General features: G+C 37.0%; 1 pseudogene; it reads right to left on the minus strand.

The window, feature by feature from the left end:
• Positions 1-1,195: 1,195 nt before the first annotated feature.
• Positions 1,196-26,646, minus strand: part of LOC137769147 (activator of 90 kDa heat shock protein ATPase homolog 2 pseudogene) — a 28,375-nt pseudogene continuing 2,924 nt past the window's right edge.

Raw genomic sequence — 26,646 nt, forward strand, 5'->3', positions numbered from 1 at the left:
AACTCCTGGGAGACTTTGAGGGTTTACCTCAGAGACCATCTGGTTTTGTTCATGAAGCTTGTGAGCATTCTAAACTGATCCCCACATTCAAGGAAACCCTTTTTCTCATTTTATACAGAGCCTTCTGACTGAGCTGTGTCCAAGTCTGACCCCTTCTGTGATTATTTCCAACCCTCTAGTGAGTACCAGACCTGTCTATGCACAGATGAAGATTCCATGACCATGCTGGAATGCTGAAGAACAGCCAAGGGCTTTATTTCATAGTTATTTGTATGGTTTCTTCACACTGCAGGAAGGTGAGAATGAGTTTTGTTAGGATTACTGTGACCTTACAAACGAGGCCCAGACTAGTACTAGCAGTAATCTGGGAGCACAACCTGGGCCTTTTGTTTCCCTGCCCAGCCCATTATGTAGTTTTTTAACTCTTTCCTTTTTGAAGCTAATATATTATTGATATCCATCCAGTATTCACAGAAGAGGGAGAATGAAGGGGTTATTAAAAAATTGTAGTTTGAACTTTGTAGCCCTATAATGAATGGGCTATTTCCTTTCTGGGTTCAATTTCAAAATGTAAACAAAAATGACTCCTTCAGTTCTAAAGTACTACTAGTACAGTTAAACACTGTGCGTAATTTTTTTGCTGACTTTTTAGGAGAACAATTTAAACAGATAGTAAGATTGTTGCTCTTTTCAAGTAAACAATGAGAAGTCAGGTAGAACTTATCTACCAAAACATAAAAACACAAAGAAAAAAAGCAAATATGTTTTAGAGGAAAAAGAAAGAGAATTTTTTGTTTGTTTTTTAAGGGAATGGTATCAACATGCCATTTATTTATTTATTTATTTTTGGTCTTCCTGAGCTAAAACCACAGCTGAAAGTAAGTTTTCTAGGACAACATTTAGCTTGGGAAACTTCAACTAGCTGTACTCAGGGACTCAATCTATCCCCAGAGGATCATCTATGGGAGGTAATGTTAATACCTAATTTCAGGTTACTTGCTGCTTTTAACTCAATGCAGAGTCTAGTCATAGTAAAGATACAAACAATGCTTTAAATTCTGTATAAGTTCATGGATTTCATCCAATATGAATTAAGAGTTTTTGTCCTCATTTTTTAAAGTAATAATAGGGAAAATGTTAACTTGATACTTTCTGATTACAAAAAGTAATGCCCTTATAAAATCTTCTAACTAATTCAACCATCTAGGGTGGTCAGCTGCAGTAAACCTTTCATTTCTTCAAAATGCTGCTTCTACCAACAGAATCTCATGTTTTCTTCTTTACAAACAGGAAGTCCTTTACATTTCAATTGTAATTCCACTTACCTTGGATGGGGCACAAAATTCAGTTCAACTTCTGGCCAGTTCCTACATCTCCACTTAATGATTATATTTTCATTTGTTAACAATTCCATACATTTACAGTGATTTTCCCATCAAACATTTGTGATTTCCTTCCCTTTTCATCTTCTAATACAGCAGGAAACTTATAAAATTTGTGCACCAAACTTTCACATTGAAGACACTATACAGCTTCTCTACAAATGTGTCAAATAGTTCCATCATGTGCAGTGCCACCACATTGGGAATCCTGATGCCCAATGCCATGGGAGATGGGGCCTGCAAGGTATTCTCACTCAGTCTCCTTTCAACAAGTGGCAATTCCTGAGTTGTCATAGCTTTTTTGGTAAATCATTCCCATCTTAAATTCCTTCCTACGTGCCTTCAGGCAATCTCAAAAAGCCTCCCTGCTCTTGGCAGTGCCTTCAGTTTCCATAATGTCCCCATCTTTATTTTTACTCACATTTGCCTCAATGTCATCTACTTCATTTTCTTCAGAAAGGTTGAATATTTCTATCAATCCCCTGTGCTTTGCTCTAGATTCTTTAATTATACCTTTCTAACCCAGTTTGATGTTCCAATCATAAAATGAAATACGCTTTCCTTTCCAGCTGCTGCAGAAAACCTCATCTTGCACTTGCTTCAGCTTACTGATCTTGCAGCAGCCAGCCTATTCTCTACAACAGCGACCACCAGTAGCTCATCGAACTTCCCCTTGGACCAGCTGGTGACATCCTGCTCTGTCCATTGCCAGTTGTTCATGTTGGTCTGTCCTCCCACTCCTCCATGATCCAGGGCAGGTCCCCAGCCCCACTGGGCCATGTCTGCACAGGTGCTGCAGCCTCGTTCAGATTCAACACATGATATATCCTGAGGAATGTTCTATGTGCAATTGAGAAGAATGCCTATTCTGTTGTTTTTGGATGGAATGTTTTGTATATGTCTGTTAGGTCCATCTGGTCTAGTGTGTAGTTTAAGTCCAATGTTTCCTTATTGATTTTTTTGTCTGGATGATCTATCAATTGTTGAAAGTAGGGTATCAAAGTCCTCTACTATTACTGTACTGCTGTCTATTTCTCTCTTCAGATCTGTTAATATTTGCCTTATATATTTAGGGGATCCAATATGGATACATAAATACTTACAAATGTTATATCCTTTTGTTGGATTGCCTCCTTTAATATTATATAATAACCTCCTTTGTCTCTTATTGCAGACTATTTTATCTGGTATAAGTATAGCTACCCCTACCCTCTTTGGGGCTTCATTTCATGGAATATCTTCTTCCATCCCTTCAGTTTCAGTCTGTGTGTGTGCTTAAAGCTGAGGTCTCTTGTAGTTAGCATATATTTGAATGTTGTGTTTTTTAACCCATTCAGCCATTCTATGCCTTTTGATTGGAGAATTTAGTCCACTTACGTTTAGAGTAATTGTTGAAAGGTAAAGACTTACTTTTCCATTTTATTTGTTGTTCTGTGACTGTTTTATAATTCCTTTGTTTCTCTCTTCTTCCCTTGCTCTCTTCTTTTGATATGATGATTTTCTGTAGTGGTATGCTTAGATTCCCTTCTCTTTATCTTTTGTGTATTTAGATAGGTTTTTGCTTTGTGATTACCATGAGGCTTACATAAAACATCTCATATTTATAACATTTTATTTTAAGCTTGATAATAACAACTTTGAATGCATAATAAAGCTTTACATTTTTACTATCCCACCCATGCACACACACATTTTATAATTTTGATGTTAAAATTTACATCTTTTATCTTATGTATCCATTAACAAATTATTGTAGTTACAGTTATTTTTAATACTTTTTTATAACTTTCATATGAAGTGGTGATGAATTTACTCCATTAAAATTTTAATCAGAGTTCATTTTACTTTCAAAGGAAAATAATTCAGATATTAGAGCACAATTAAATCATGTAATTGTCCAGCTTCTATCTGTATTTATTATAAAGGTCATTTAAACATTTTATTGGGTAAGTCATTTTGCAAGATTAAAGAACTATTATTTCTGATCAATATGTATTGAATTCCTAAGTAAGACTGCTCTATACTCAATGATTTGCCCTAAACATAGACTCTATATTTAACTTAAAACCTTTATAAGGTATTTCTTTAAATTAAGAAAATTTTATATAACAAGGTATTGTTGAGACACTCAGCTATAAAATTGAGATATTGACATTACCATTGGAATTATAATAATGGACTGAGTGTGAGACTCTGAAAAAGATGATGTTTCATGCTGAATCACCTACAGCAGCTTGTATTTGCAGGGCACTTTGCCAGGTTGGATTTGCACTCTGTGACTCAGGATTCTTGATAAAGATAACTTCCCAGTGTGGGAGAGTATAACAAAACATTTTTAATAATATGTTCTAACAAATTGAGTTTGAATTGCATGCCTCATCTTTCTTTCTCTGGTCAATTTTAGATTCATTTCTTTGCAGAATCCTAGATTGTACTTAAGTGTTTCTCAAGGTCATTCATAGATCTTGGATTCCAAGGTCATAGAGACCTTGGCCGAAGTCCTGATACTATCTTGTAACAGGTTTATGAGTTCGGGAAAGCTACATAACCTTCTAAGCCTGCTTTCCCTCATGTACATAATAGAGATAATAGATAATAGTACCTGCCTCATAGGACTGGGGTGAGAATTAAATAAGAAATTGCATATAAATGTTTATCTCATGCCTGATAAGTAGAAAAAAATGAATAAATGTTAGCTATTATATTATTATTATTTATTTGACAATGCCCCTTCCTCTAGTGGTTTGCATAGAGACGTTGCAAATATAATCAAACTGGACCCACATTCTTAGAATTTGAAGTCAGTTCCACCGTATGCTCATGTCTACACAAAGCTACTGATAGAACTGGATCCCAAAGTTGGAATTCAAACCAGAAGATCTGCTTTGTTGTGTATATGACAATGTACACAAATGTCTTTTCACAGGCCTACCTTTCAGCTGTGTTTAGCTTCTGTAATACAGATACAAACTAATTTAGACTTTGTTGCAAGATAGATTGCATAGGCAGCATGATTTGAAGCAATTGCAGTAGGTGGCTTTTGAGAAAGCTAAGCCGAAATGAAATGTATTTCATTATGGGTTTATTCTTGAGATGCAAAATATTTTAGGAAGACTAAGTCTTGATGTATTAACTTCTGCATTTGCCCCTTTTAGTTTTCAGTTTCAAGGCAGGCCCAGATGGGAATATCAAAAAGGAAATGCCCATCTTATGTGAACACCCTGTGTGGTACCTTTGACCATACAACGATATTTGTTCTTGAGAGGATAATTAAACTGTCCTTATCCAATGTCTCTTGCACATTATGTGTGTGCATTTTTACAAAGGGAAAACAAAACCTGACTGCAAAGCATAATTATAAATGGTAATAGTTACATTTTCATCATATGTATGCAATAAATAAGTCTGTCAAATCTAGAATTTGGAATTTGTAGTGTGCTTCCCTCCTGTACTGGTATATTTATTTTGCTCCTCTGCTAATGAGGCTAGCTTTAGATAGCCATGAGCATCAGTCTCAAATAAAAATTAAAAGTCAGTATATTACATTTCTCCTTCTGTTCTTTCTGCATATTACATTGCTCCATAAGCTCATTGATGCTGGAATTCTATCTCTCCTTTGGCACAATTTTCCTCTGTGGTATGATGCTATGAATATTTATGATACAATAAAAACAATATAATAACAGGCATTTCCTAATCTTGTGCTGCATATATCTTCCGACAGGAGCTGGGAGGGCTATATCTGTTAACTCCCACTAGAGAAGATCTTTATGTCCTGTGAAATAGATGGCTGTCCCAAAGACCTTCACTTCCACGTGAGTTAAATGGCTTCTGTACTGAAACATTCCGAGAAGAATTTTTTCTTCTTCCATATATAGTTTGGACTCTCATCATCTCTGAAATATTGCCAGATTTTCCTTACATTGAGTAGGCATCAATTGATATCCTTATTCATCCTTCCTATGTCAACCACTACAATTCATTCTTTTATAGCCACCTTAAATCTTTAGTCTCTAAAATTCCAGGGTCCAGAATACTCTGAGCAGACTATTATCTTGCTCAGTGAAGCGGTACTGCTTCATCCTCACTCATCCTCCATCACCTTAACTGACTGGATTTCTTTTCGTTTATAAATTTAACTCAAATTGTTTTCTTTTTTCAAATATTTGCCAAACTTTCTCATTCCAGCCAATTTTCCCAGCTTGATATCTGCTTAGCTACACATAATGCTCCTAATCTGTGACTTTGGATATTTCCCCATGTCAGTCTCTGCAGTCATTCTTCTTATCTATGTTATTAATATAGTTAGAATTCATTCCATATCCCATTAATAATTACTGGAAAAACAGGGTTTTTTATTTTATCAACTACTAAAGAAATTCTGACGTTCATATTATATGAATATCCTGATATTTTTATTGTAAAACTTCTTGGAATTATTTTAAAGCTATAAGATACCTCAAAAACACTTCTTCAACGTTTGGGGGGGGAATGTGTGTGTGTGTGTGTGTGTGTGTGTGTGTGTGTGTGTGTAAGAGAAAGAGAAAGAAACAAAAACACAGACAGAAAATGCACTTTAATACATTTTTACAGGGGAACGTTTTTGGGAGACAGTTATCCACGAGTTTCTCACATTTCTGCATGTCTTATGAGCAGAGGCACAGGCCTTTGTTCTGGACTATTATTTCAAGGATGTTAGTACAGCAAACAGCCTCAGGAGATAGAGGTAGTTTCTCCCTCTGGAGCAAAAGGCAGTTTTATTTTTTGTTTTTTGTTTTGTTTCTTTGTTTTTGTTGTTCTTGTTTGTTTATGTCACTGTCCAGTATAATGAAAACATGTTTATCTTTGGTTAAAAAGTAGGCATGTTTTCTACCTATTACAGAAGATTTGGTTTCTCTAACTCATGTTTTGTGTCTCGTACTGTAACCCACTACATGTTCAGATGTCAGCTGAACCTCTTCATGCCACCCTATGGGAATTGGAGCTTGGGGAAGCAGTGTAAACACTGACACTCTGGCTATTACTGTCATTGGAAATAATAAAGTCCTTTGTCTCCTATCCCAGGGGTTTATTTTTTATTTATTTATTTTGTGTCTTCTCTGAGTATCTATGAAAGAGAGGCAGAATAACTTGCTAGTCAGGTTAAATCTCAAACCCCTCCCTTGTCCTGAGAGATGGGATGCTGGTGGAGACATGGCTTTCTGCAAGAATAAAGATAAGGGTCTCATGGCTGATTAACAGGAGAAGAGGGAAGTTAGAAGAGGGAGGTTTATGTAAGAAGATCAAGTGGGTATAAAAAGTCCTCCATTTTATTTCCTTTTAATTAAGAAGAATTGTGGAGATGGTTTCAGGCCAAGCACTAGGAAGTAGATGTAAAGACAATTTCAAATGATGCCCTAGGTATTGCTAATTCTTTTGTAAGAGGGGAAACTGAAGGCTCTCATCCACTGATCATCCTCAGGCCTATTTCTTTGCATTAACTGGTACTAGGACTTGTCCTGGAGTTCAGTGGCAGAAAGTTCTACCACCAAACTCCTTTGGGAAACCACAGATGCAACACTGATAAGGATTTGTGCTCACACTTCCCTGGGTGAGCTTTACAATGCTGATGAAAGTGACCCACTAATGAGTAAGAAATGGACCCAAAGAAGCCTAGTAAGTTTGTTCAGTAAGCAATGTCACCTTGGAAAACTCCCCTAGGCCTTACATTGAAACTTGGAAAGAACTTAAGTTGTTATTTTGATAATGGAACTTCAGATATCCTAGATTAAGGTGGAATAAAAAAAAGTCTCCACTGCATATATCACGTCCAAACTATCCAAGGGGAATAAATCCGCAGCCTCGACCAGAAAGCAATGTGACTATGGCAGTTGGATCAAAGGTTCCCCAAAGCTAAAATAGCTGGTGTCAGTATGTATAATCTTGGTGCTCATATATGGCTTTGGGTGGACTGAAAACATTGGAGGTTCATTTGGTTGAGCTGTATGTAGACACTACTCTGCTCACAATGGAAAGTAAACATAACTTCCCTTCTGATTCCCCCAGGCTGTCTGATTCCTCCCTCTTCATTAACCTGTCTTCAGCCCCTTTAAAGAGAAAGATGATTTTGGATGAGTTCTAGGTGTCCCTTGACTCCATGAAAAACCAAAGCCCATATCCGTCCATCTAGATTTGCAAGGGAATTTGGAGGAAGGAAAAAATTCAAATGTGTATAATTCTGTTGGAGAAAGGTCCCAACTCACAATCCCTCCTGATTCTGTAGTTCAAGGGATACGCAGATTTGGTAATGAGATTTGGGCTGGGTGCACATTAGGGAAGGGGAGCTAATATGTCTTGTGGATGGGGCCCTTTGGGTCAGTTCAATGTACTGTTGTGATTTCTGCTCCTGAATGTACAATTTTATTAATTTATATGTGTTTACTGAATCCAGAGTGGATTCTCCCAATTAGGAAGTGTCACATATAGAAAATTGCTCGTGGGACATGTAAACCAGATCCTCTGCCTGTCTCCTCCAAGGTGGTCCATCAGAAGTGATATATAATCCAAGGACGACAAGTGGAAATCATAGTCTCAAGGTCTTAAAGATAACAAGGATAGGTTGCAATACCAACACAACAGCCCTGTGTGTCCAGTGAAAAATAATAATGGGAGATGGAGGCTTATAGTGGATTATTGGCAACTGAGTCTTGTTGTTGCTACTCTAGCCCCACAAATGATTTCCATTACACATACTGATGTCACTTGGTATGCTGTGTTAAACATTGGCAACACCTTATTTTCTATCCCACTGGCACCTAAGGATCAAGACCAGTGTACCTTCATGCAGCAAGGCCTCCAGTATACATTTGCAGTACTCCCCTGGGGGTACCTAAGCTCCCCTGCCATTTGCTTTCAGGGGGGTGGCCTAGGTAACATTAATGTCTCTACTTTATGAAGTCTGAAGTCTTCACTAAATAGATGACAACCTGCAGGTTCGCAACTTTGAAGCCTCAGTGTGAATGGTCTTGACTTCAGTGTTATTACATTTCTCCCAGCAGGAGTGGCTGATAAACCCCAACAAAATCTAGAGACTTGCTAGCCAAGGAGTATCTTGAGACTATGTGAGTGTATATCAAAGCTCTCAACCCCTCTGGCAATCAAGGAAGAACTGTCTCTTGGCCCCTCCTCAAAGAGAGATCCAACAATTTATAGAACTATTTGAGTATTGAAGACTGTACATGTCTCGAGTGGGCATTCTACTTGGAACATTATATTGGCTAGTTCACAAATATGCATCCTTTGAATGGGACCCAGACCAAAACTGTGGGTTGGAAGCTATCAAGTGAGCTTTGCATGATCTCTACACAAATGACCTCCGTGACTGATGATATTGCTGATTGGAATCTCTGGCAAAGGGAAGCACCCTACATCCAGAGATGCCTCTTGCAACAGTGACATAGTTAAGTCATAAAGATAATGACAACTTGGTTGAGAACATTGCTTGCCAAGATCCCCTACAGTAGCCCACACTGGCCAAAGTGAGGGAAATAAGGGAGCTCTGTAAGTTCTAGTAAATTGCCTTTGTCACTTTTGCATCTATCCCTTCTGAGTGTGAGCAGCAGATAATTGAAAAAGGTGAAGTTATAGCTACTGTAATGGGACACAGATATTTTATGGCAGTGGAGGAAGAGCATCGCCCTGGAACCTGGAGAGGGAACATCTTACACTCTGGGGAGACATGGATGAGAAAGGAACATTAATATTTTTTTTTTCTTTCAGACCATCCCTGGAGTCTTCCTCAAGATAAAGGCCCTCATGTATGTTTCTCAAACTAATGAGCACTAAATTTAACTGATTTCAGGATCTGTTCTCCCCCACCAGGCAGCTCTGGTCACCATTGGATTGCCATTCCTCTTAAAATTACCAGAAGCCTATCAAAGGGGCAGATGATGGCCCTGGTCCCTACACTTCACAGTACAATTGCTGTCAACACCTTTAGTATCTGCTTCACCCCTATGCCAAGTACTGTAGTTCAGTGATGCTACAGAGTGGATAAAAGCCACCCAGCTGATGATGCAGAAAAGTAGGACAGAGCAGACTGACTGTCCTCAGACATTACCTTCAAAAAAAATAACTAGATTCAATTGTTCAAACTAAACTGAGAAACATAAGATCTACTAGCTGGTTATGAGGCCACACTGGAGCGGAGTCAACGTGTGCTACTGGATCATGTAGACCCCCCGCTTCTGTGGCCCCAATAGCACTTTCTTTTTAGGGATACCACGTGTACCCTTAGGACTACATGTCTTGTGTGGAAACCAAGCATTAGCTTATTTCTCTCCCCCAAATGGTGATTATAACCTTAGGAGTGGTCACAAGAGACCTCCAAGTTTTTAAGGAAATACCCCTAGAGGATAACATAGCCCTTAGATGACTGCGCCATCTTCCCAAAATGATTACTTGGGGAAGCTTTCCAGAAAGGGAACTGATTTGTACTTGCACCCACCTTGCAGTCAGTTTTCCCTACAATGTGAGTTGTCCAATTAGAAAAGGAAGGTGATACAAAATTTGTCTTTGATGTTAGTTGAGGTGATCAAAGACACTGCCTCAGTCCTGGAATGTATTCAGGTTAGTAGTAACTCAGTGATCAGGCTTGTGATAGATGATATTTCCCCTAAATTTTCTCCTTGAGTGCCAAGGTAGAGTCTGTGTAATCTCTAAAACTCCTGCTGTACCAGACTAGGGCCATAGACCAAGTTGAAAAGTCAATGTGGAAATTTAAGGAGAAAAACACCTAGATTTCTGAGGTAGATCCAGATGGTTTATGAGGTTTGCTCAGCTGGTTGGGTCTGGGACAGTTGGTGTTAATACTGCAAATTTCCTCGTACTGCTGCTCAGAGTCCTATAGATATCAGCCTTAATGAAATGTAGTATGAGCCAAATGGAACATATTTAGTCCTAATCTCTATCAGCCAGATTAATCAACATGGCTGACAGAGGGCTATGCTCAGAGGAAACATTTTCCAGATGTCAAGACAGTGTTGGATGGAGAGGTGGATATCATTAGAAGACATGTCTCCATAGGTCTTGCCTGTTTATTGCTCAGTATGACAAAGATAGTGTTTCCCTTGGAGGCAAATATCAGGCAGGTTTACTGCCCATTATAAAAGATTCAGTTTCCCTAAGGTTGGAATCCCACTCCTGGAATACAAACCACTGTGTGTGTGCAGGCACTTGGCTCATTTCACATTGTCCTATGGGGCACCAGCATAAATGCTGACAACTGCTATTGCTGTGAGTAACAAAGTCCTTTATTTCTGCAGTCTCCTGTCTTCTGCCAGCACCCACGAAACTGCGGCAAGCTAACTTGGAACACAGGTGGAGTAACGTCTCAGACCCTTCTAAGTTTTTGACGTGTATAATATTGCTAATGTATACTAATAATAATTTCAGTTACATTAAGGAGAGTAGGAGAAAAAAAAATCCTTAGTCTACAGATCTTGTAGCTAACATTTTCAAGGCATACTGGGCTTTAATTAAGTGAATAAATGAATGTGATTAAATAGAAGGCAATTCAGCACAGTCCTGAAGAGAACGTCTGATTGCCACTAAGAGGATTTATTTTAATATGTTGGAGAAATCGATGAAGGGTATAGAAAACGCCCAGTGACACAAATTGTGCTTTGACATTTGTAGATGGTTCTAAGGCTGTGGATTGTTTACATGAGAACCTTGCTCTAAATGAATTTACTCCTTTTCTGGGGTACAGGGTGAGTACGCTGCTCCCAGGCCAAACTGCTGGCACCTCCTAGGAATGACATAACAGGTTTCAATACCCTCTAACTGAATTCTAGGCAATGAAACGTACTGATAATCAGAACACTAGAACATCTGAAGATGATCCATTACTGAGTAGATGTTAATATAGTGTAAATCCGGAGTCGTACGAATCAGGTACATTTCTAAATTAATTTTGACTTCATACATGAGAAGTAGTGGGGGGAAGCTTACTGAAAAGGTTAAAAATGTATACAATATCTAACTAATGGGTTTGCTAATAGTTGTTCTCTGACCATGGACGTGAATCTAGCGTTTTACATGTCATTCACATGAACTTCAAAATGCCAGGTAGCCAAGAAATAGAAAACCATATCCATTTGGAGTCAGTTATTTAGCCATGCCTCAAGCATGAGTTGTTTAGTGAAAAATAGCAAAGGATGGTAGGTCAAGTCTTAAGGAACCATCTTTCTATAACGCCTTATTCTTACAGCGAAATGGACTAACATTTGTAATTCTACAATTCCGTTCAGAAATGTGTGAGGGAAAATGTACTTGGGAAAAAATACTCAAAATTTTCTTCTTTGCTGGTATGAGAAAAAGGTGCTGAGGGTAGGGAAAAGTTATTAGTTTGCTATTACTCAATCCTTGCTGAGCACAGAACATAAAATAGGAATAAAGGAAGGAAGCCATCTCTCCAATCCCAGCTGCAGGCTGATGAATCACTTAGTGATTAATTTGTTGCTACTAATAATTGAAATAATCACATTTCAGAGAAGGAAAAAAAAGTATTTGGTCTCTAAAATGTTTTCTCCTAAAACTATCATTGCTGACATATTAAGGACTTTAAAAAAGGAGATATACAGGTCTTAATGTAAAGCTAAAAGGAATATAACTCCCAAGACTGACCCAACATCTGGCATCAGGTTTTGAAAAACTTTCCTCTGGCCGTCAAAATCAGTTGTCCCCTTTACAATAACCAGCCCTCTTATTTTCCTGTATAGTTTTCTTTTCAGTAGAGTTTGCTGTATAGAGAACACAGCATAATGTAGAACACAAAACAATGAAAAACTGTTTAATATATATTGCCTCGTTTTCCAAAAAGCCAGTGAATTCACATTTACTGCCCCCAAAATGGTGTTTAAACTCTTTAATTAATGTGAGTCCACGGACAGACTTTATCATGTTCCGAGTTCTGGATGTGTGTGGTTGTATGTCAAGAATCTGGGGAGTCACTGCCTTCAGGGAGTTTACTGTCTCTAATTGTGGAGGTGCAGTGCATACAGAAAATGTTAGCAATAAGTATGGGACACGTGAGCACTAGAGAAAGACATCATGAAGTTGGACATTCGCATTTGGTGTGTGCTTAACGTGTTCTGGCCTTTTCAAAGTTTTTTCAAAACTAATCTCCACAATGACCCTGAGATGAAAGTATCATATCAGTTTTAAGTGATGAATAAATAGGATCAGAAAGGCTAAGTGATTTACTCACTTTCACACTGCCAGTAAAAGGTAGAGCCAGTTTCAAATGTGGTTCTCTTTCCATCTGATTGCAAAAGGAGGAGAGAAAGGTAACTCCACATTTTATATCCTTGGAGATAATAAAAGTCTGTGATAATAGCATTTATAGAATAGAATTATGAGAAAAAGCTGGCATGGGAGGAGAGATGGCTTTACTTGTGTATATTGTTTGTGAAGCAATACTAGGACATATAAGAAGAAATATTCCATTATCAGATAGAGATCAAAACTCCTAGTTAAAAAAAGAAATCAGTCATGGAGATGTGGGTATGGTATTCAACATTGTTGCACTGTAGACATAATGAAAAATAATAATAAATGAGCAACTGTATTCTTGATTCCACACAACTAAATGATGCCATCTGGAAATTCAAATTCTAGGAGGTGTGATGAATAGTCGGCAGTGGGGGCTGTAACAGTTCCTCCTGTGCCTGTGTGTGCATGCAACACCTCACATTAAAAATTGGAACCTATTTTTTCTCCCTTGGAATACGGGTTAGACTTACTTGATCAATAGAATGTGGGGAAAGTGATGCTGTACTAGTTCAGGTCCTAGGCTTTATGGGACATGGCAGCTGCTGCTTTTATTCTTTTGCTATCCTGAGCCACCTGGTAAAGAAGTCTAGGCTGTCCATCTGGAGAAAGAGGCCACGTGGAGAGAGAGGCCCCAGCCAACAACCCAGCACTAAGGCCCCCAGCGTGGGAGTAAGGCCATCCTGATCCTCCAGCCCGGCTACCATCTGAATGGGTGAGTGCCACCGACACAACAGAGCACAGAGGAGTCACCTCTGAGGAGCCCTGCTCAAATTTCTGAATCACAGAGTCATGATTAATAAATGTGTTTCGTTTTAGTCCACTACGTGTAGGGTACAGTGTTACCCAGTACTGCTAAAAGAGAGAAGAGACTGACAATAAGTAATTAAACAAATACTTGCTTTTTCTTCCTGACAGGACATGAAGCATTCTATTAAGAAACATAAAACAGGACTTGATAGCGAGCTGCCAAGGAGGTGGTAGAGAAGTGTTTGCGTTGGGTGGTCAGAGAAGGCTTCCTGAGGAGGTGACATCTGAACAGAAAAGGAAGTTAGAGCACTGAATAGGTCACAGTGATGAACCATGAACATCAGGAAAAAAATAATTCCCCAGTGTTTCATAATAGGTTATAATCGGCATGTCCAAAATCAAATTCCCATCTCTATATTGGCATCAATATAGAAGGCTCTTCACCATCTTTTCTTTTGTCTGTATTACTATTTGTGTTTTAAAATGAGTTCATACACCATCTTCCTCAGAAAGGCCTGAGTTCTCTAACCTGCGCCAGTATCCTCTTCTACATCATCATTGCCACCCACATTTTCTTCTGGGAGAGTTGGAACATTTTATACAGCTTCTTTCTTTTTACCCCAAACTTAAAGCTCGTTTTGACCTTTCTAATCTCACAATATATATATTGTAGGTGAAACGGCAGTACTTTCTTGCCTCTATTTACATTACATTCACTATCCTTTCTTTTATTCTTTTTTTTTTTTTTTTATCGTCTGTTGGATCCCAGCTTAAGCACATCACCAAAATTTAGATTAAATCAAAAAAAAATTTTTTTTTTCCTTTGGCCAATGGCTGCTTAATCTGTCACTGAAAAGTAGCAACAAAACAAAGCTTTTATCAACCAGAAAATGTACTGTGCTTCCTTTGGGAAGGTAAACAAGACAGCAGATATAGAAGCCTCACTCAAAGGGGGAAAAAAGAAACTGAAGGATTTTAAGAGTAACACCTGTCAAATGGAGCAGTAATGTGTACTGCTTGACAAAATAGGCTGGTGACTGTCAAAATAAATAATAAACCTTCCAGCTCTGACTAATGATAGAACTACACCGAAGACTTGAGGGAAGCATCCAACAAAATGCAAAATTGAAAGGAAAATTGGAACAATCGGCACAGCCTCCCAGCAGCTAAATTTCAAGTAATTTTGGAAAAACTCAGACCATTCACCAGGTTTCATGGCAGGTGGAAAAGTTCCAAAAACTCTTCTGATCGAGCATTCCTGTTTTGTTAGGAAATCACATCTCTTCTGAAGGAGTGCCAAGAAGCTGGTTTCTGCTTTTTCAATACAGAAACAATCTTGCCGTGACTGTGGCATTCTCTGTGCAGACATTCAGCTGACTGCCAATAATATCATGAGGAGGAGCAGCCAGAGCTGGACCCCTTTGTAGGCAGAGTGGGGCAAATGGCAGAGAAGGCAGAGATCCAGGGAAAGGCCATTTCTGATTCCTTTCTACGTCCATTTCTTCCCAGTTGAGGTACCTATTTTTCTTTTCCCGTAGCTCCTTAGAGGATCATCTTATTTTTCCTTTCCAGAAAGCCAGGTTTTCTAACACGATTACAAAGAAAACTGCCCAAGAGTCTGCAGATAATGTTATGACCCTTTCCAGGGGCAGTTTCATTTAAACAAATTGTTTTGTGGAGGCCCCAAAACCCTTGATAAATTTCTGCTCTAAAATTTAATAATACATCAAAAGTGGAAGACTATGTTGTTCATGGAAGAATTTTAAGCATCTCAAAAACATAGTTCTGCAAAAGCCATCTTGCTTCAGAAATTATCCACTTATGCCTCAAGTTCTTAGTGGCAGAGGTGAGGGCTGGTTTGTCCCTCTGCCTGCCTCCTTTAATTGTATTTTTGTTCCCAGGCAAGCTATTTTCTGGGCTCCCAAAGTCAAAGTGAAAGAGAGAGGAGGAAAAACACTAAACAGAGTTATCGTCTCCCAAGGAGGGGCCACTTCTAGATATTATTTAGCCTACAGTAACATGACTTGCTTTCTCATTTAATTTTATTTATTTATGTTCTTCCATTATTTATTCCTCCTTTATCTGTTTCATGCATTATATTTATTGACCCTAGTTCCAAATATGTTTTTCATAAGAATTTGATTCTAAGTAAACAGTTTTGAGATGTGAAACAAGCAAAACATCAAATCTAAAAACATACATTTAGTACTTGTTTCTTTGCAGCCAAAATTATTTCCTAAAATCTGCAATTTAAAAAAAATCCTGACCATTTTATTTATTTTAAACATTATTTTGGAGAGTTATACTAGTCTAAAATCTGCATTCTATATTATTTTGATAGCCATATTTATTGCAGCAAAAATTCAAGAATACTCAGATTACAGAATGAATATCTGAACTCAGGACCATACCAGATATATGAGTAGCAAGTAATTGTCAAGATGTGTCATAAGTGAAGTGAAAGGTTGGTTCTCTCCAATAACCATGACTCACAAATGGACAGGAATCAGGATGTTTTGGCTTTTTACCTAGTGATTTCAACATTCTAGGATGATTTTATTCACCAGTCCTTTTGCTTGATCCATCCCACTCTAATTGAGGGTGACCCAACCCAGTCACCATCATGTCCAAGGAATCCTGCACTTCCTGCAGCGGTTATTCTGCTTGGCAGGACTGTCTTCTCTAAAACCTTCTCTGCTCATTATTCTTGCTGCCTCTGCAGGGTCAGTACTGTGTCTGCCAGTAAAGTGTTGTCTCCTTCCATTTCCTATTCCCATAACCACAAAAAGTAGAAGCAGTTCCCCAGTTGAGGAAAGAGCATTTGTCCATTAATAACCACACTAGTCTAGCAGTGAAATCCCTTGCTGATGCTCTAGTCATTTTTAACTTGGACTACTATAACCACATTCTGTGCTGCCTCCAAGGCTTTATTCTTCTTTCCAGTTTAAAATGATCTGCATTCTGCCGATCAAATCATTTTCTAGATGGACTTAAGTTATGCCCATGGGGAGAAAGGGCCTGGGCTTGGCAATGTTGCATATAGGGAGTGTGGTGTGGAATGGGGAGATGTGTGTCTAAAAGGGGCATTTAAATATACCATATGATGACAGGGACCCAGCTTCATAGTTTTTTTGCATTCCAGGAATCAGGAACTCTCAAGATCTTATTACAATTTTAATGACTGCATTTGACAAATTATGGGAATTTGCTCTGTCCGTGTCCCAGCTTATTACATAGTATTTAAAAATATTTTGTGTACAGCAAAATGATGTGACTTACATACATCATGAAATGATGACCACAATTCGTTTAGTGAGCATCCATCATCTCTTATAGATACAAAATGAAAGAAATAGAAAAAACTGTTTTCCTTGAGATGAGAACTCTTAGGATTTCCTCTCTTCACAACTTTCATATAGAACATACAGTGCAGTTGATTATATTCATCATGTTGTATGTTACATTCCTAAGACTTATTTATCTTATAACGGGAAGTCTGTAACTTTTGACTACCTTCATCCAATTCCCCTTCCCCTTACCCCCACCTCTGGTAACAAATCTGATCTCTTTTTCTATGAGTTTGTTTGTTGTTTTTGAAGTATAATTGACGTACAGCACTCTGTTAGTTCCTGTTACACAACATAGTGATTTGACATTTCCATACATCTCAAAATAATCATTACAATAAGTCTAGTTACCATCAGTCACCATACAAAGATATTACATAATTATTGACTGTATTCCCCACATCTTACATTTCATACTGGTGACTCATTTATTTTGCAACTGGAAGTGTGTACCTCTTAATCTCCCTTACCTATTTCCCTCACCCTCTCACCCCCCTGTTTGTTCTCTATATCTATAATTCTGTTTTTGTTTTGTTATGTTTGTTCATTTGTTTTTTAGATTCCACATATAAGTGAAATCATATAGTATTTGCCTTTCTCTGTCTGACTTATTTCACATAGCATAGTACCCTCTAGGTTCATCCATGTTTTTGCATATGGCAAATTTCATTCTTTTTTATGGCTGAATAATATTCCATCGTATATAATACCACATCTTTATCCATTCATTGATTGATGGGCCCTCAGCTTGCTTCCATGTCTTGGCTGTTGTAAATAATGCTGCAATGAACATAGGGTACATATATCTTTTCTAATTAGTGTTTTCCTTTTTTTGGATAAATACCCAGGAGTGGAATTGCTGGATCTTATGGTAGTTCTATTTTTAATTTTTGGAGGAATCTCCATACTGTTTTCCATAGTGGCTGCACCAATTTACATCCCCACTAAAAGGGCAGAAGGGTTCCCTTTTCTCCACACCCTCATCCTCACCGGCACTTGCTGTTTGTTGTCTTTTTAATAATAGCCATTCTGACAGGTGTGAGGGGATATCTCACTGTGGTTTGATTTGCATTTCTCTGATGATTAGTGATGTTGAACATCATTTCGTGTCCCTGTTGGCCATGAATATGTCTAACTTAGAAAAATGTCTATTCAGATTCTCTGCTTATTTTTTAATCAGGTTGGTTTTTTATGTTGAATTATATGAGTTATTTGGTGTATTTTTGATATTAACCCTTTATCTGATATATTGTTTGCAAGTATATTCTCCCGTTTAGTAGGTGGAATTTTTGTTTTGTTTCTTTCACTAAAAAGCCTTTTAGTTTGATGTAGTTTCATTTGTTTATTTTTGCTTTTGTTTCCCTTGCCTGAGGAGACAGATCCAAAAAAATACTACTAAGACCTATGTATTGGGAATGGGAATTTGCTCTGCCCGTGCAAATTTAAGGTCTACCTTAAATTTAAGGTCTACAGAGGTAGACCTTAAACTTATACAGTGCTGTATGTCGATTATATCTCAATAAAACCAGAAGAAAAAAATAATAAAAATTTAAAAATTTAATAAACTAATAATTGAGAAAACATCCATAGTACAGGAAACATTGTAAGACCTGAATGTAAGGCAAAACTCTTATATTAAAGGGTAATTTGGGGGAAAATCTGCCTTACATTTATTTATTATCAGATTAAACAAACACATAGGTTGTGTGTGACATGTAACAGATGCTCAGTAAATGTGTTTCCTTCCATAAGACGTATATATATGGTGTTTGTGTGTGTGTGTGCGCGCAACCTTTGCAAGCTGAAAAGCCACCAGGGAGTACTGCCATTGTTTAATAACTTCCTCTTTGATGCAGCCAAATCAGCAGAGTCAATTCTTAAGAAACTCCTTGAGCAATAGGTACGTTGTCCACCAAAATCTGCAGATAAGAAAAGAGTAAAAGCAAGAGCAGCATGAGACAGTGATAGAAAAAGAGCAATTGTCTGCTACCCCTGGACATTGTTTAATTTCCTGGCATCCTAGACATTTTTGTGGCTTGTAGTTTAGAATTACTATAGCCCTCTAAGAAAGAGTTAATTCATTACCAAAAGGTGAGCCATTTCCTGCCTACTTAATTGTAGAATCAGAGTCAGCACTATTTTATCAAAGGAACATTGGCTGTCACCCAGCATTAATCACTTTCAGAACAATTATGATTTACTTTAGACATAAGGCTATGGATCTCTATTTCCAGATTCCATTTTGGCAACTTTGAGCCTTACCTCTTATGTAAGATTATTGCTGAAAACAGTGCTTCTCCAAATTGTCTTCCTTCACTTTTTTTGTCTCTTAAAAAAAATTAATTACATTCAAGCTAGTGAGCCTATGGACCGATGTGAGACCAATGCTAGCTCAAATATTGTTTGCATATAATCCTACACAGGTGTGGAGCCAATAGGGAGCTAGATCACTGTGTGCTTTTACACATCTTTTAGTTAAGTTAAAAATCCAAAAGCTAAATCTTGTGTTCTGGGACAACATGTGAATTTGACATTTCCTGGAGGCTATTAGAACCATAAACCAATGAATAGACTATATTCATCCATTTAAGTGGTTTGTGACTGTGAAAGACTAAATATTTACAGTGTCTTTTATCCTTAGATACAATATAATGATATCATCATTTTAATAGCTCTTTACTCAAATGTGGCTGCATCCCACTTAGATTTTAGAGACATGCATTTAAAATAGTTTGGGTCTCATTAACCATCTGAGTAAGGCCCAAGAATGACAAAATATATAGCAAGAGTTCAAGGCGTTGAAATTATGATTTTAGTTTTGACTTGTCTTCCCTCCTGAGTCTTGCACTATTTACCAAACTTTGCTCTAAATGTTCAGATAAGAAGATATATTTGTTTACACACAGTTAGTCAGAAGAAGGTCACTAACAGGTCCCAGGCATCTGCATACAAATACAGGGCTACGCACACACAAATAGGGATTGGGCATTGGAATGTGAATGAACCAGGACAAAACTGTGGCAGCCACTATGGAAACAACGAAAGCAATGTGGCCCACTGCAAGCTGCATGAATGACCTTGTTGTATATAGGAAAATATAGTATTATCTCATAAAACCTATTATCTTGTCATTTGCTTTTCCTTTTAGAGTCCTACAAGTGCCTGAATGTTCTTCCTCTCATTATTTTCCCTGTGTATACTCTCACGGTTTCTGGAAAGAAAATTGAGTTGGTATATTTGGTTAATATTATTCTTCCCTTCTCCCTCCCATGCAGGATGAAAACAAAATCTGGTTTATTTTCAACACAGAAATGTAAGGACAACATTGACTAGTTTCTTCTGTATTTGGCTGTATTACTCACAGGTTTTCACTTATATTAATTCTCAGTCTTTTGCATAGAAGAGAAATAAAACATACTGACTGACATAGACATTATCAAAATAAATTTATGGTTACCTCCCCTAAGGTGTACAAAGGATATGATCTATTAGGACTTTTGTACTAAGACTTTTGGAATGCTCCATTCATAGTAGTTGACCTCAATGATTATTTCATAAATCATTATCCTAAAGCACCTATCTAAAATGTTTTATAACACCTTGGTTAGATCATTAGTCAAGCCATAGTTTATGTCATGATGAGGTAGAATCAAAATGAAAGAAATGAAAGCTAAGGGATTTTTTGGTTTGTAATATACTGATCCTTAATGAATGTTCAAAGAAAATCATGTATATACAAAGGGGTAATGTTTCTTTCTATCCCACAGCAGCGGGGAAATACACACACATATATATGGGATTAAATGTAATGTTAATAATAAAGACTATAAACGACAAGGTCCTACTGTATAGCACAGAGACCTATACTCAATATCCTATTATAAACCATAATGGAAAAGAATATAAAAAACACAATGTATAACTGAATGTATAACTGAATGTATAGCTGATTCACTTTGCTGTACAGGCAAAGTTAACACAACATTGTAAATCAACTATACTTCAACTATATGTAAATCAACTATAAAAGAATAATAAAGACGGTGATATACTAGATAGACATTAAAGGATAAGTAAAATAAAACAAAGCAAATATTTAAAACAAAACAAAAACTCAGTTATTTATGGACTTTAACACTCAATTTCCTTATGCTATATGGGAAAGATATCTGCTGTGTAATACTTTACAAACTTATTGAAAGTATAAAATGAAACAATGTGCTTGAAAGAACTATGAAAATCAAAAGCAACAGGTAATGAGAAGATGGTATTATTACTTCACTGGTAGTGCTGGCAAGTGAGGATATATGAACAACACCCTGTGTCTGCCTTTTAAGTGGAAGGATCATACCCATAAAATGTCATGGGTAAAAGAGTAGGGAGTTCTCAGCTTCCTTTGAACATAGCGGAAAGCTACACAGAAGAGATAACATTTGGACTTGATATTGGAGGTAAAGTAAGGGTTCTTCAAGTGGAGACGAAAGAAAACAGTATTCTGAACAGAGGAAACAATATGTACCCCTACAGATAAGCAAGAAAAATCATAATGAACTCATCAAACCTGTGGCTGAGATGGGGGAATGGGAAGATAGTGAGCCAGAGGTGGCTGAAAAAAAACCTGGTGTATCAGGGTCATTCATGTGTTAGTCTGAGGAGTCAAGATTTTATTGCCTAACTGATGGAAACTCTTGAATTTTATTTATTTATTTATTTATTTATTTATTTATTTATTTATTTATTATTGAAGTGTGGTTGATTTACAATATTATATTACTTTCAGGTGTATGGCATAGTGATTCAGTATTTTTACAGATTATACTCCATTAATGTTTTCACAAGATAATGACTATTATTCCCTGTGCTGTACAGTGTATCCTTGTTGCTTATCTATTTTATACATAGTAGTTTGTACCTCTTAATCATATACCCTTATCTTGCCCCTCCTCTCTTCCCTCTCCCCATTGGTAACCACTAGTTTGTGAACACTGGGGTGGGAAAGCTTTTGAATTTTTAAAATGGAAAATGTATAATACAATGTATATTTCTGAAAAAAAATTAATCTCAAGTCAGTAGTGTGGACCTGTTATGGAAAGGATTGGTAAACAGACTAGAAAGAAGAATGGCTAGGAGGTTATTCCAATTATCCAGAAAGAAAGGATTAACAATCCATGCTAATTTGGTTGTCCTGAAAATGGTGAAGAAGGATGAGTTTGAGAGGTAGAGATATGGCAGAATTAATAAGATCTGTTAACCATTTAGAGTTGTGGAGTAAAGGAGAGGTAGTGATATGTCGGTGTATTAGGGATTTCTGATATATAAAATGGGAGTAATTCTCTAAGCATGTGCTTAAAACTCTACCAGAATGAAAAGTATATATTGCTCTAGTGTGGTTCTCTGCTGTGTTTGCCAGTAAGTAGTTTATTTCCTATTTGACCCTCTTCCCCACAGTATATAAAGCATTTTAAAAACATGTAAAGCAGATGCAAGCTAGCAATCCCTTCTTTTTAGTAATTTCTCAGATGAGATATAGAAGATTTAGGAAAAATTCCACTGTGCCCACCCCTTCTTATCATGCTTTCATTTGAACAGCATTCAGTCAAGTCCTGGGATTTCAGCCAGGGTCTTTCCTATGTGATTGGTGGTGTGCTCGTGGATCACTGAGACATGCATCTCCTGAGTTTCTCCTTTTTCACCCAGTTCACTGATATACTTTGTTCAAGAGTGCAAATGTTCATGGTAAAAACTTACTTATCTCTTTCTCTTTGTTTAATGCATGACCTTAAAATGCCTGCGTCATTGCTGTCTGTACAGCTCACACTCTAACCTCCAATGAGGCAGGAATTGAGCTTAATTAATTCCTGTTTATAACACTCAATACTGCCTTCTAAAAATATGGACATTTAATAAATGTTTTGGTGATAGTGAAATAATGTCTCTTCTAGGGTGCATCCCTTTCAACTGAACCTAGAACAGCATACATTGTACTGGTTTAGGGAGGATAAATGTAATTCCATGACAATTAAAAATGATAAGAGGAGTAAAAACCCATCCATCTGCCTAATGACTAAACTTCAGTGGTGAAGATTTGATAATTCTAGTGAAGTTGTTAGTGGAAGAGTCTTTTATTTTAACACATTTTAAAAATTCAGGGAAGTTTGACTGCTCCTGCTAGCTCAGTAGTGTCGAGTCACTTGAGGCAACCTCAGTGAACTCAGGAAAAGGAAAAGATCGGTATTTTCACTTTAGAACAAAAGAAAACATGATTTGTTTCTGTTTAAATTAATTCAATCTTTGTTCATATTGTTTCCAATATGGTACCCAAATCAAAGAATTTAAGCTCCCCCTTACACACACACATATACACACACACGTGTGTGTGTGTGTGTGTATATATATATATATATATATATATGTATATATACATATATACGTATGACCTTATATAAAATATATATGTGTATCTTCCCCTTGGAAAATAATCATTTTTCTTTATGTTTTATTACTTGAAAAGATTAAAAGATTATTATTTCAACTTCTTGCATCTAAAAGCTGCTTATCAACTGAAATGGGTATATATCAATTAAAATAAGTTTTTATTGATAGAATTTAAGAATTAGATTTTTTTTTATTAATTTAGTTTGTGTATGGATTTGTGTGTGTGTGTGTTTTTAATACCTACAAAAATTGACCCATGAGGTTCCTAGGGACTGCTTGCTGAAAACTTGGCTGATTGGGTAAGGCTTCTTTTCATAGTCATATAATCAGTACTGTGAGCTTGGAATTGAAAAAAAAAAAAACTCAAAATGAAGCAAAACAGATTTGTAAAAGAAAATTTCTCATTCTTACCAGAACACATTTTACAAATCTGTTCTATCTAGGTTAACATGTATTTTCAAACAACAGGAAAATTAAAAGCACAGTATAACTCTGTGTCCTAGGCTATTGAATAATTTCTTCTTGTTCAGGCCCCAGAGCAGGAGAAGTGCATTGGTTATTTCAATGACTTAGAAAAAGCATTACCTGAGTATTTTCAAATCAAGCTTATTGTTTCTAGCCAAGCTATTAAAGCAACCATTGTGATTATACTGTATTCCTTACTAACATATAATACACATTCAATTTAATTCTTTTGCTGCAGTTATTTTTGTGGTAGATGGTGAGTTCTAAAAAAGAAACAATACGCTCACGTCAGTAGTTTTTTGTATGCGTCAGGAATAGGATATTTAGAACTTCATTTGTAGAATTTTAAATCATGGCGTTGATTTTGTAGATACCACTGAAATACTTATTTAAGAGACACAGTCTTATTTTAGAAAATGTAGTTCCCATTTTATCATTTATATTTATGTTCCAGTAAATTTGCTTTCTCCTTTGATTTAATTTTATCCACTGAAAAATTGCCTCTGATGTGTTTTGCATTTCCCGCCCCTCTCCAGATGTGTCCTTCCGTGTTTCACCGCCAGCAGATTTACTCTGGTGTTGTTAGCAATTTCTGCCACCACAGAAAGTTATGCTTTAGTTTTTTCCTGTGGTCCCGTTGCAAAGGTTTAAGTGAAAATGAGCTACATTTCAGTTCAAAAGGACATTTCTGTCCAGTGAAGCTACTTAGTTATTTCTTTGAAAATTTAATTTTTATGCCTAAAAATAAATAACATCGTTAGTTTCTGTTGACATTTTGAGACAAATTTTACTATTCCTAATAGTATTTCCCTTGAATTAACGTTTTTTATTTATATACTTGATTTTTTAAAGGTTTCTTGAATTCATAATTAAATGTATTATGTCTATGACTTCTAAAGTGTGTATATCTAGTTTTATATTTCTAATCAATAGAAAAACATTAAAAACACGAAGTTTAATCTTCCCCACTGAGGGGACCTCTTTGGGTCTAAGTGCTGACACTCTGCCACCTCTGACAGGTAATTTGAAATACTTTGACATTACTTTTCCTAGTTGTGAAGGTAGGGCCAAAAGACTTGCACTTTATTTTTTTATTTAAACCAATAAATACCTTTTTATTAAAAAGAAAACAAAACACTAGTATGAGAGCCCAGCTATCTATCTTCGGAGCCTGTGCTATTGTGAACCATGTAATAATGTTTTTTTTTTTTTGAAAAAAGAGTTTGACTATGTTTCTTGTGTCTAGATAAGCAAGAAGACAAACCTGAAATATATCATAGATCTAGCGAAGACGGTTTGGAATTTGAGAAGTCACAGTCTGTATTAGTTGGGTTTTTTATTTATAAGACAGGCAAGCTCCCAGTAAAAATGTAAGGACTTGCACTTTAATGCCTTAAACTCATTTAAGAGAAAGATATTGATTCCCTATTATGCTTCTATAGTGGCAATACAAATGTTGCTATAATAAAATTAATAATAATGATAGTAAGAATTTACCAAATACTTTCTGGGTGTCAGACATTATGATAAAGCTTGCATCAGTAAGAATAGGACAGGTTATGCTCTTGTAAAACAGTCCCCAAGTCACCTCTGATGTCCAGCATGAGTCAACATGAAGGCCTAAGCTGAAGGAGGCCCCTTCTCCATAAATGTATCCGCGGTACTTCCAGCAGGGGAGAGGAGGTATGGCGAATCTTAATTGGCTCCTCTGAAAGTTTCTGCATGCAACTCCCTGCTGTCAAAGCAAGTCAACTTTTAACTTTCAAGGCAAGTCACTAGGCCATGCCTAACTCCAAAGATGGTAGAAAGTGTAATCCTATCATACATCAAGAAGAAACAGAATATGTGTGAGCAGCCCTAAAATTCTGAGGGTCTTCTACAATCCTCAAATCAGCGTCTCCAATAAACATCAGGACTTTTTGCCAGCTCTGTCAAGCTCTATTTCCTTACCTTGCTTTATTTTCTTTAAAGTGGCTATAAATGTATGAACTTCTATTGTTTGTTTGTTCTGTAGGTATAGATATGGATAGATATGAATACATTCATAGCTAGAATGTACCATGAGGGCAAGAACTTTCCTCCTTTCCTTTCCTCCTCTTCCCTTTCCTTTCCTCCTCTTCCCTTTCCTTTCTTTTTTTTTTTTTTTTTCTCCCCTCTTAACTCTGTCCAATACTTTCATTAGCACCTGGCGCATAATAAATATATGAATGAATGAATTATATACAGTTTACAAATAAGGAAACTGAATCTTAGAGATGTTAAGTAACTTAAGTAAGATGATAAAACCATGAAGTAGCAGAGCTGAGTTTCAGAGCCCAAGGTTTAAAACACTCAGCTGTAAAAGCTGCTGTGCTCGACAACTACATAGGCTAGTGGAAAAGACATATAGAATTGTGAGGTAACATGAAAAAATTCTATAAGAGAAGCATATACAAATTACTATGGAATTACAGAGGAGTAAAATCTCGCCATTAGGTACAGCATATTTGAAGGTGATGAAAATAGTAGGAAGGAAGATTTCATGGAGTACCGTGCTAGATTTCCAGTGCTATCTTGAAGATGTGTTTTCTACTTTGTTTGAAGTTACTTCTTTGACTTTCTGCTATGAGCTCGGCAGGTGCTAGCTTCTAAGGATACAGAAATACCCAAGACAGGAAAAACCTTTGCCCTTCTAGTGCCTCTAGTCTCATGAGTTACATGCCAGACACACACAGACAAAAATCAACCCTCAGTGAGAGGCTGACAGTCCTCTCTGTAGCTTGTGGAGGAACAGGTGTGGATGAGGAAGAGGAGTTTTTACAGGGGTCAAGTGAGCAGATGTTGACAGGACCACACCCTGCAGAGAGGTCTTTGGGGAGTTATTGACTCCAAAGGCTGTCCCAGCTCACGATCATGGAACAAGATGAAACAGGGCCTGGGTCCCTGCTGTATTCCTTCTTCTCTCTTTACTAAAGCAC

The sequence above is a fragment of the Eschrichtius robustus genome, chromosome 9 (assembly GCF_028021215.1).
Source record: "Eschrichtius robustus isolate mEscRob2 chromosome 9, mEscRob2.pri, whole genome shotgun sequence".
Lineage (NCBI taxonomy): Eukaryota > Metazoa > Chordata > Mammalia > Artiodactyla > Eschrichtiidae > Eschrichtius > Eschrichtius robustus.